The following is an 11607-nucleotide window of genomic DNA, read 5'->3' as shown; positions in this document are numbered from 1 at the left end:
TTCCCTATTCCTGTCCGTCCTTTCAGTGCCCTCAACCCTTTTTCCAATCAAAACCTGCTTCTAGAAAGGACTCGCTTATCACTTATTCTTTGGCGTGATTATATTTTTATCTAAGATATCTGGGCTTTAAGCTCAATGAGAAGTCTTCCCTTGGTACTCCAGTAAGGACCTTTCGAGTGTTTGTGAGCAGTCGGGGAGGAGAGTAGTGTTTCTCAGAGCATGGTCTGTGTCACCTAGCACACTGACTAAGTACGGAGTCTGCTGGACTGCTTCTTCCCCCAAAAACTACCAAATAAGACCTGTCAGGGAGTCCAGAAATCTATCCTTTAACAAAGTGCCCTGATGGTTGTGAAGCCCAACAGTGTGTATGAACTTCTGATCCTAGGACAACCGACATGAAGTGCTATGCTTGCCCAGCAATTAGTCTCCTTGGTGATCATCTAGGCCTCCCTCCATTTCCCAGATCTGGAATCAGCTCAGAGCCACAGTGTGGTTTACCGAAGATCGCGCTAAAGGGGTAGCTGAAGAGAGAACATTGTAAAACCCGCTTCCTGACTCGCAACTAGGATGTGGCCCCATAACTTCAGAATGTGTTTAGGAAAGAATGACATAAGCCAGGAGCCCTCTCATCTAAAATGACTATTGAAACTGCCTAAAAAAACAGAACATCTTCCAGACGTTCTTCAAATTATAGATCAGCACAGGTCCAAGTGCTCAGTAAAAGATTTCTTAACCCTCACGTGGAGACTTCAGGAAGACACTGACTTCCCACTCAGTGCTGAGAGATTCAGGAGCCCCCCCCCCTCTTCTGGTCCTATACCTGTGGTTAAGTACATCACATCAGACCGAAATCTCTGAGCCTCCTGATTTCAGAAATTCCTATACCTTCAATTGCATAAGCATATTTGGTCAGGACAGTAAAGAAGAGCTTCCAGAATATAATCAATACTGGGAAAGGAGGCAACATAAGCTGACTCAGGAAGTAGAGATCATAGACCTTGATGGCTCTGGACTGAGCCTTTCCAAGCTGGAAGAAGCCAGGAAGAACTAGAGAAATAGAGGAAGATTTTGGGAACAAAGATCATGGCAGTAATGACTTGACCAAGGTCACGGTCATGATGACTTGTGACAAGAATGAACTACTTTAAATACCAGGATTCTAGTCTTTCCTGATAAGAAAGATTCACTTATAAACACCTGGTCCAAGGGAGCCTGGGTTAGGCCAGGCCTAACGGTTAGGCCTCCAACTCTTGATTTAGGCTCAGGTCATGATCCTGGGGTCCTGCGATCCCCATGATGAGCCCTGCATTAGGCTCCCTCCAAGTTCAGCAGAGGGAGTCTGCTTGAGGATTCTCTGCCTCTCTTCTACGCTTCCTCCCCACACCCTGCCACTTGTGCTCACTCTATCAAATAAATTAATTAATATTTTTAAAAACAAAAACACCAGGTCCAATGCCCTTTCTGAGGTTAGAATCTCCTGCCTCGACTTTTCCAACACCCCACACAGGAATTTCCAGTGACTACATGACTACTCAAGGAGGTACGTCTTATGTTTGGATCTTCCCACTTTTGAGGTTTCCGTAGAACCGAAAGCAGACTTGATCCACCCAAGGAAAAGGGAAAACAAGAACAAAAGAACAGCAACTGAATTGATATAAAGCCTACAGGAAAAGAGTTAAGAAAAGGAAAGACCCTTTGCTTACTAATGGGAGATCAGATCATAGAGCAGGTTTGCAAGTTGGGTCTTGTGTTCTGTCACATGCGGAGAGTGTTTTCCACCCCAAAAGATTTTACTCCTTGCTAATCCTAACCATTCCCCAGAGGGTAATTTCTGTTGACTAACGAAGTTTCCTCAGGTGTAATGAACTGTAAAAGAGATGAATAGACTCTTCCTCACTTATAAAACCATCACAGACAGAAAGCAATTGAAGCATCTTGCTTTTCGTGTTTCCTTTAACCCAGAGAAAGTGGAGCAGATGGTCTCCAATGTCTACTAGGCTTGGAGGTCCAATTCAGGAGTAGTGGGCTTCACGGTAGCAGTAAGCATTGAGACAGACAGAGAGGATGACCACCTCACCACTGTGCTTCCTGCATGTGAGAGATTCTCACAAAGCTCAGTAACTCTTGAAAAAGGCCTCCGAATCATTTAACCACCTCTCATTGCAACGATAAGTGTTCTGTGAGATAGTATTAACTTTCCTGGTCTGCCATGGCCCATTTGTGAATGAGTTAGAAACTCCAGGTAGGACTCACTGACCTCTGGAAGTTGTCGATTGGAGTGTGGATTCCACAGATATTTCTTCAAACGTGAAAAAGGGCTTATTTCTTTTTAAAGATTTGAGCCAATCTCCCACGGCTGGCCTCAGAGCATGCACGAGGCTCTGGACCTTTCATCTGGGCCAGGCTGGTGCCGGCAAGAAGAACATTCATCTTTTGTAGACAGATTATAAGAATACGTTATCTCTCATGGCCCTAACATACCTATATGGGAATAGGTACACAAAACACTTGATTTAGAAAGGATTAGGGTATTTATAGCAGGTCTTTCTGAGCCTGGGAAACAGAACCCTACCCTCTGAACAAATGGAAACTAAAAAATCATTATTAGGCTAACAATGTATTCAGAGACAGATTCTCCTCTCCATGTTTAAATTATTTCATAAAATAAAAACAACTCCCACCCCTACACCATTGCCCCATATTGATTCTAACAGACAATTAGCTGTGTTTCCCCCAACACCAAACATCTAGAAGAAGGGTGAAAAATTCAGTCAAACATCTGCATGCCAGTCTACAATGTTGCCAAAAATCTGGATATTTAGAATGATTTGGATAGCCAGCTGTATTTTTCCTTTCTTCTTCCTCTAAACTCCCTGAAATGACACTAGTGAAAGTACATTAAAACTATCTGTATGCACCCTAAAAATCTAAAGCGTAGTCATTACCGAGGCCTCCTTGCTCTAAAAACATGATATGAATCCTTTTAGAAGCATTTTTAGTAAGACCTACCTTCTTGACTATAAATCAATAATACCATATATTTCTCCGCCGCCACCGCTCCCACTCGGAATGTTACAGAAGAAGCTCAGGAAAACAAGAGAGAATAACAATAAATGATATTACAATGTTGCTTTGAAATGAGAATTGGTAGTATGGGGCAGGGGGGAAGCAGATGGGAAAGAAATGTATCCGGAGAGGATGATTTTTGTTTAAATAAGTTCATAATATGTGAAATGCACAATGGAAGCTGACAGGGGAGGTGGAGGATCATTGTTTGAATAGCATCAATATAAACACAGATGCAAAAGAAATTGGCTTGGGAGATGGAAAAGCCTAGTCTGAATAATGTTGTATACCAATAAAAACCATAAAAACGGGGGAGGGGGGAATATAGAGAGGAGGTGATTATTTCCGTGATGCTTGAAGATGTACATTTCCACAGATCTCAAGGGGAAAGGAAAATATGCCTTAGCTATCCCGTAGTTGGCTATTTTCACTACAGTTCATAATTCTTTCAGGTTTCCCCAAGTCATGACTTGTCTGTCTACTTGACTGTATGCTGAGCAGACCTCTGCCTTACGACGCAAGAGGCTGTATATGGGTCAGTCCTGGGAAATATAAAATACGGAGACGTGAAATGTGCACTGGCTCAAGCCAACTCCCAGCCCTTGCTGACATTCGCGCTACCTAATGAGAATCACAAAAGGTTTAGGGCCGGCAGAGGGCCCAGGAGCTGTCCTTGCTCAGCCTCACCTGACCATCCCCTCCTGTGGTGCCTCGGGGAGCCTCTCCCTTCCCGGGGCCTCTGTTCCTTCACTACTCGCCAGGCTACCATATCCTGGGCTGGGAGAAAAATATTTGTCGATTATAAGGCAATATTTATCAAGTATATCAGTAGAAAGAGCAACTACTCCCCACTGGCCCTTCTGAGGATTGCACTAGCCTGTCTGAAAAGCTTTTGATTATAACCGTTACGAGTGGCCATGGATTGTCCTAATAAGAGCCAGTTTATACTGAGCACAATGTGTCTGGTGGGCATTGCATAAAGTGCATCCCCCACGTCATCCCATCTGGTTCTCACAATGACCCATGAAGCAGGCTGTTTACCTCCATTTCACAGGTAGGGAAAATGAGGCTAAGAGACACTTAATAAGCAGGACGAAGTGACATAGCTATTAAGGAGAGCCAGATGCAGGTTTCCCGAAGTTCATAGCTGGCTGCCTTAACTCAATAGTGATGATTGATCTTACAAGCATGACATTATTTGAGGGATGTGAGCAAAGTTCGCCCTGACCCCAGTCTCCGTTTCAGAGGTGCCTGAAATGTCATCATTAATAATTCAACACTTTGTATTAAGCACCGCTCTTTTCTTGCAGGACTCATTTTGCAATATCTTTATTAAGAAAAAAAAAGTGCATCCATCTATTTTCCTCTATGACAATTAAGACCCAGAAAAACCCAGGAGATGGAGGCAGCAAAAGATGCATAAAAATGGAGGAGGAGGGAAGAGCAGGCCCCCAAAACAACCACTAGCTACTTCTCCAGGTTTTCATGGGTACATCTCGAGACGAGGAAGGAAAATGGTAAGACAGATATTTCCATTCGACATAAAGCCCTCCTACATAGAAGACATGGGTATGGCCAACCTCAAAAAGCCAAGGAGTGTCCTTCCTTGGAGACTTTCGAGGCAAGACCTCTCTTGGTTGAGTTGAAGGCCATGTTGCCAGGAGACTGAAGATGGACAAGATGACCTTCAGATGGGGCTGCCCACGCTGGTCTCCACTGCGCTGGTGCTGAGCTGATTGACAGCCCCTTCAGAGCTTTGTGAGATAGATCCATCCTGTTTCATCTTATTTCTGTTATTATGGACAGAAGCAGCAGCTCCTCTCCGTGAGAAGGGCCGGTGTGAAAAACCAATTCCCTTGTGATAAGAGCGGGGAGAAAGAATAAGCAGGAAAGAAGGGGGAAAGCTCTCGTTGTTGATAACTGAAAGGGGCAGATGTTTCATAAAAAATGACAAGCAATAGTCTTTTCAATAAGGTGATAATGCTTCTGGTTGATCTGATGTGTGGCTGTTCAGGCAGTGTTGTCTGAAGAGAGGCAACTGCGTTAAGAGGCTCACGACGTGCTCGGGTGAGGGAGTTTGCTTCCTCCAAATCAAAATATTATTTTCTTTCACCGATTGCAATTTGTAGCTCATTGAACAATGATGGAATTTTATTTTAAATCGTTTTTTTTTTTGGTTCTTTGAAAATTCTTAGAATGTGCAACTCTCAGCCCCAAGCCCCCAAGCATAGAGCCTTATTTATTTATTTTTTTTAAGTGAAGCCAGAGACTTGGGATAAAAAGCAAATCAGAGGAACATTTTTTCTCTATGGGAAACTTGCCTGAGACTGAAAATCCCTTTGAGGGATCCATACATCCATCCCTCTGACTAACCGTGTAACTGGCTGAACCCCAATCTCATGGAACCCTCAGAAACTTCACAATGCTTCCCTGACTCTATGTCATGGGTTCAAGCTGGGCCTCTTGGGCATGAACACCGGTGACTCCCTACACTCCAATGTTCCCCATCTTGGCTCTGACAAGACAGAGGTGTAGCAGAGTAACACTTTGAGATGTTACTGGCATATTATTTTCTCTATTCCCTTGTGAGTGAGCACTCCTCATCTTGCTATTGACAGGGGGCCACCTTTACCTTCAGAGCCAGGAAACAAAGATGCCATATTGTCAACCTCCAAGATAAAAATCCCAAGATTTCTAGTGTAAGATGGAAAGTGTAAGAAATGGAGTGCTCACAAGTAGAACTGCTCACTCCCCTGCACATATAGGAGGTGGGAGAAGAACTGAAGAGCCTCTCGAAAGCAGAGCTGGGGTCGATCTTTGTATCACACCCACCACCCCTAGATAACTTGGAAGAGGAGAGTAGGACAAGATCCAGATTTTCCGGGGTCAACGAGAGATCAATCTTTTACTGGTCCCACCTGGAGTTACAGTCTTCAGCATCCCCTCAGTGATTCTTGTCCCTTTGAGTGTGGGAAAAATAAAGCAGACCAGCTGTAGGGACAAAAGTAGGGTCGAGTGAGGGTCCCTGACTGCCACATAGTGTTTCCATCATCAAAAAAATGACACACAACTAAGTGATCCCCAAGCTCACGAGAAAGGCTAGGAAGGACTGAAGAAGGGTGGATGGATACCCAGGAACAAGGATGGGAAGAGGAACCCTCATGAACGTGGGTAGCTGGAGGCTACAGTAAACCCAAAAATCCTTCAGTGAATAAGACTAGTGTAGACTGAACACCTTGCAGTGGGACCTGTATGAAAGGGGCTTCCTCGAGGACCCCACATTCTCATCCTATATCGAAGGATGACAGCCCGGACCCAAACAGGTGAAACCGGGAAATTGTCAGCCCCTGTCCAGATGACATCACGGTGGCATGCCTTGTAAAACCCCCTCCTCCCAGTTAAAAATCAGGGCCAAGGACAAGGGAGAGGGAAGAAGCTGAAAGGGAGAGTTTTGCTTTGCTTTGCTTTTCAAACCTAGAATGGGAGAATTATAAGCCTATTTGCCAGAGAAGATACTACGTAGGACTGAGCTTACTTGAAAGGGACCAGATTAGGGGCTCCTGGGTGGCTCAGTCGGTGAAGCGCCTGCCTTCGCCTCAGGTCCTGGGATCGAGGCCTGCATCGGGCTTCCTGCTCAGCGGGGAGCCTGCTTCTCCCTCTCCCCACTTGTGTTCTCTTGTCTCTCTCTCAAATAATAAATAAATAAATAAATAAATAAATAAATAAATAAATAAATAAATAAAATCTTTAAAAAAAAGTGTGACTACATTAGGTTTGTGAATCAGGTGGAATAAGGATTCCGATTTAGGGAATTGAATTGTCTTTCAGGAAAGGGAAGAAATGTATTTTTGTTCACCTGAGCCTGTGTCCGTGAAAATTCTTATCTAACAAATAGTCTCTATTCCACGGAGATACTCACATTATATATTATTAAGAAACAATGTCAATCAGGATGTGCCAACAGAATCACACGAGCTGCTGTCATTAGGGTTTACGCGCCGCCCTTCCTGGAGCATTAAGGGATGCTGAGTTGCTCAAAAATCTCTTGCACTCTGAGCAACGATTGCCATAGGAGATGAAGTTTTAGCCTCGGCCTGGCTTGCTGCAAGGCACCATCTCATTAGGACTCTTTCCCCAATTAATTATGCAAATGGGTTATTGATTATTAATTAGGACATTTAGTGATGTTATTAAGAACTTGGAAGATAAATCTTTTTGACTTGTATTTAACTAGTAGATTATATAAGCAATAAAGAATACGTGGGCAATAGCTGTATAATTACATTTTATGAATAGCAGAAACCTGTAAGGGATGTGGAGAGATTTAATTGACGTTTAACAAGATAACTACAGCGAATTAATTAGGAATTATCTGCTAAAATATGAATTAACTTCTAATAATATTTTAACCAGCTACTCTATGATGCTGGTGTCTTCTTATTGTTGCTAAAATACCTAAATAAAATATCCCGCTAGTTAAGATGATAGCGCTAATTTGTCTTCCAAATAATCAATCAAGTTTTATTGAGATTTATTGTGTATCCAGGACATAGTAGAGAATGAAAGGGAATAGGCGAGTAGTTCCCGCTGTCACGAAATTCACGGCAGAGCTGGAAGGAAAGGACTCGGCACAAGGGACTGGTAGGAGGAAGAACATTAAGTGAGATGGGATTTCAAGGCTGACCCACTGTGCCTCTTTAAACCTCAGTTTTCTCACCCCTAAAATGGGAATGAGACTACGGAGCTCCAAGTTTGTTGTGCAAGTGCCTCTCAGGGGCTGGTGCTTGAGAATCTCTGGAGGAACCACAGCTCCCATCGTAATCTTACTGCGTGATTCTGACAAGAAAATGCCACCAGTGGAAGCAATTCACGCACGCGCATAAGGATGTGTCCTCCAGTTGTTGGGTAAACAGCGTTTGTAAACCTCAACCCTGAAACAATCTAGCGCCTATCCAAAGGGCAGCAGTCAAATAAACAGTGATGGATTCATACTACAGAGAAGTAGCCACCATTAACCAGAGCGAGGCTCATCCAGGTGGGCTCACAGGGATAGATCTCCAGGAATTTTACAAAATATAAATAAATGTAAGATGCCATTTACGTGAAAAATGGCCACATGCAGCGAAAATGCCACGTATTCTCTACGGGCACATATATGTGTATAAAAACATCGAAAAACATCTGGAAATACACACCTCAACCACTGCACCATGCTGCCTCTGGACAAGGGAGAGTCGTCTAAGGGGGCCTAAGTGTTGTTGCGAAATTTTGTCTTTAAAGGCTATGGAGATGGTATCACTTGAGTAATTAAATTTTAAATTAGACAAAAATGGGATCAGAATGTAGATGAGGCATCCGAGGGGTTTGGTGGGCTACAGAGGGGATGGGCAGCAGGCAGGATGCGGAACGTGGAAGGCAGAAAATACTGGCCAGTCGTGCACCCGGGCTTCTGGAATGCTCCTCACACACATCACAGGGAGGCCCTGGAGGATGGGCAGAGGCTGGAAATGAAGGGGGAAAGGAGTGAGTAAGCACACAGGGGGCATGACCTGCAAGCCAGGCCAAGGGGTGTGTCCCTGAGAGGGCGGGGGGAGACCCTGAGAAGCATGTGTGGGGTCTGGAGCAGGAGAGAGGTGAGGTTCTAGGGGCATTTGACCAGAACTATCTGAGCTGCACAGTGAGAAACAGGGAGCCCCCCAGGAGGCCATTGAAGGCACCCAGGTGTGCAGTGTTAAACACCCCAACAGCACAAACCAAAGATAAGGGCAAATCTGACAGACGTTTGGAAGCAGGCCATGGTAGCAACTGATGAAGCAGGGGAGGTGCACCGGAGGGGACTTCAGACTGTGGAGCCCATCAGCCCAGAGGTCCCCGGGAGTGGGGGGCACCCCAGACAGAAACCTGGTTTGGGGGGGCGGTGGCGGCCAGTGGCCACTTTAATGGTTAAAACAAAAGTGTTTGATTTTAAAATGTAGAAATCTAGATGATGGTTGGCCTGCTAGGCTGCACGAGGGTGATAGTCTAGTTTCCTCCTGAGAGGTGTCAGCCAAAGCCACAAGATGCTACAAACTCCCCCATGACAGGCATGAAATGAGAGTGGAGGGTCAAGAATTAGAGGAAGAGAGGATATGGGGAGGGCAGAGAGGAACCGTCTCTGGCTCAGAAGTTCAACATTCACATTTGCAGCTCCTCAGTCACGTGGTAGTTACCAGGTTTGGGTAACTACCTCTAAAAGAATATTACACCCACGCCAAGAGACCCTTCCGTTCTTCAGGGGTCATCTTTTAAACCAAGGGAGGCCCCCAAAGATGGCCTGTCCATCAAGAAGGCAAAGCTGTATACGGTCCATCCCAAGGATGTCCTTTCCTGGAAATCTGCATCCCACTCTCCTTTCCTGTACGAATACACTGAGAGCTGTGCCGGAGAAGTCACTGCTGTTTCTGCGGCTAAGCTTCTCCTAGGAGGCTCTCTGTCATCTCCCTAGGAAATATTTATTGACCGAATGACCGAATCTTTGCGTTGGTCTGCTGTCCAGTTGCTCTCGCTGACTCAAAACAGAACTAATAGAAGACAGGCAGGTACAGATATTGAAATAAAAGATTCGAATTTAGAATGTAGCATTCTAGGTGATGCTTGCACATCGGCCCATATAGCTATGTATGTGCCTATATGGATGCATGTAGTGTCTCTTATATTTATTACAAGGAATTGGCTCATGCGGTTATGCCATCATGGGGGCCAAGTCCCAAGATCTTCAGTGGGCAAGCTCAAAACCCACAAAAGTGGGCTCAGTAGTCAATACTCGATAGTATAGAGTTGACCCTTAAGTGACGCAGGTTTAAACTGCACGGGTTCACTTACATATGGATTTTTTTCCCCAGTAAATACAGTATCCTACTGTGAATGCATTTTCTCTTCCTGATAATTCTCTTAGTAACATTTTCTTTTCTATAGCTTACTTTGTTGTGCGAATATAGTCTATAACATACAAGATGCGTGTTGACTGTTAAAATTTGGGTTGACAAATTGTGTCTCCTGGTAAACAGTAGGCTATTAATAGTTAAGTTTCGGGGAATCCAAAGTCATACATGAGTTTTCGCCTGTGTAGGAGGCCAGTGTCCCCTGTGTTATTCAAGGGTCAACTGTAGTTCCAGTCTGAAGCCAGCAGGCTTAAGCTCTGGGGGGATCCTATGTTTCAGCTTGAGTTTGAAGAGACGGAAAAACCTATGTTGCAGCTCTAGAGTGGTCAGGCAGGAGGAGCTTTCTCCTACTTGCAAGAGATCAGCCTTTTTTGTTCTTTTCAGGTCTTCTCATCTGAATGCTTCAGATGAGGCCCATCTGCACTGGGGAAAGCCATCTGTTTTACTCAGTCCACCAAGTCAAAGGTTAACCTTGCCCCAGAAACATCCGACCCAGAATAAGACTCAACCAAACGCCTGGACACCCTGTGGCCCAATCAGATTGACACATACAAGCATCACATCCACAGTGTTCCCGACAAATGCTTTGATGAACAGGGGCTATGAATCTTCCTTCTGGTCTCTTTCTTCTGAATTTCCCTTCTTGGAGAGGAAGGTGACCATGGGAAGATAGAGAGGGAACCATGCCATCTTCATTTGACATCCTGGCCCCAGAAGAGATCCAGCAGAGACTATCTTATCCTCCTTCGGGCCTGTGCCTGAAAAAGTCCTATATTGAATGGGTGCCTGGAGTAGATGGTCAAGACTTTTCTAACTCTCGGATTCTAAGTCCCTGGTCTTTCTGGACTCCTTGATTTTATGACGATGAAGGATGAAGGGAGCTACAGACCTCAGTGAGGGTGAGACATAGTTTGAGCCATTCAACTTCTTCCCCGAATTAATAGGGCATTTCCTTTAGGGTCCAGGAGAGTGCAGTACATAAGATCACAGCCCGTGTCCTCAGTCAGAGAGGAGGTCAAATGTCAGCTCTGCCAACCACCAAGTATGTGACCTGGGGCAAACCAGTTCCTTATCTTTTGTAAGACTCTAGGGATTGCTGCAAAGATAAATCAGTAAGTTAATGTATAAACAGCACTTCTGGGCGTACCTGCCACGTGGTCAGCGTCCAGTAAGTGGTTATCCTTCGGGTTAGGACAGAGAGCAAACCCATTTCACCCACCTCTTTGCATCCATCCAGTCCTCCGGCCAGGAGGTCGTTTGTCGCCACCTCGTGGGCATTGGTCACACTACGTCACCCACCCAAAGGCAATAGACACCAGCGCGCACAAACAGCCTAAACGTGAAGGAAAAGTCAGAGAAAAGCTTAGGTGCCAGTGAAACGACCACCTTCACCTCCTGAAGGTTGGCTTTTAGCCCCCTGCTGCTGGGCCGCAAGAACTGCCCCCACAAGAAAGCACCGGTGCAGGTGCACGGAGATCATGGGGTTTTTTGGTTACAAATTGGAAAGTTCATTTTGTTATTTTCTTAAGAGTCTATTTATAAGATTAGTAAAACATACAGAAAGGTGGGTCGAGAGATAAGCATGTGTTCTGATTAAATGGAGCTCAGGCCAGGGGAGTGT

Source organism: Nyctereutes procyonoides, unplaced genomic scaffold, assembly GCF_905146905.1.
Source record: "Nyctereutes procyonoides isolate TBG_1078 unplaced genomic scaffold, NYPRO_anot_genome, whole genome shotgun sequence".
In the NCBI taxonomy this organism is placed as follows: Eukaryota; Metazoa; Chordata; class Mammalia; order Carnivora; family Canidae; genus Nyctereutes; species Nyctereutes procyonoides.
Note: the sequence above shows the minus strand (reverse complement) of the source record.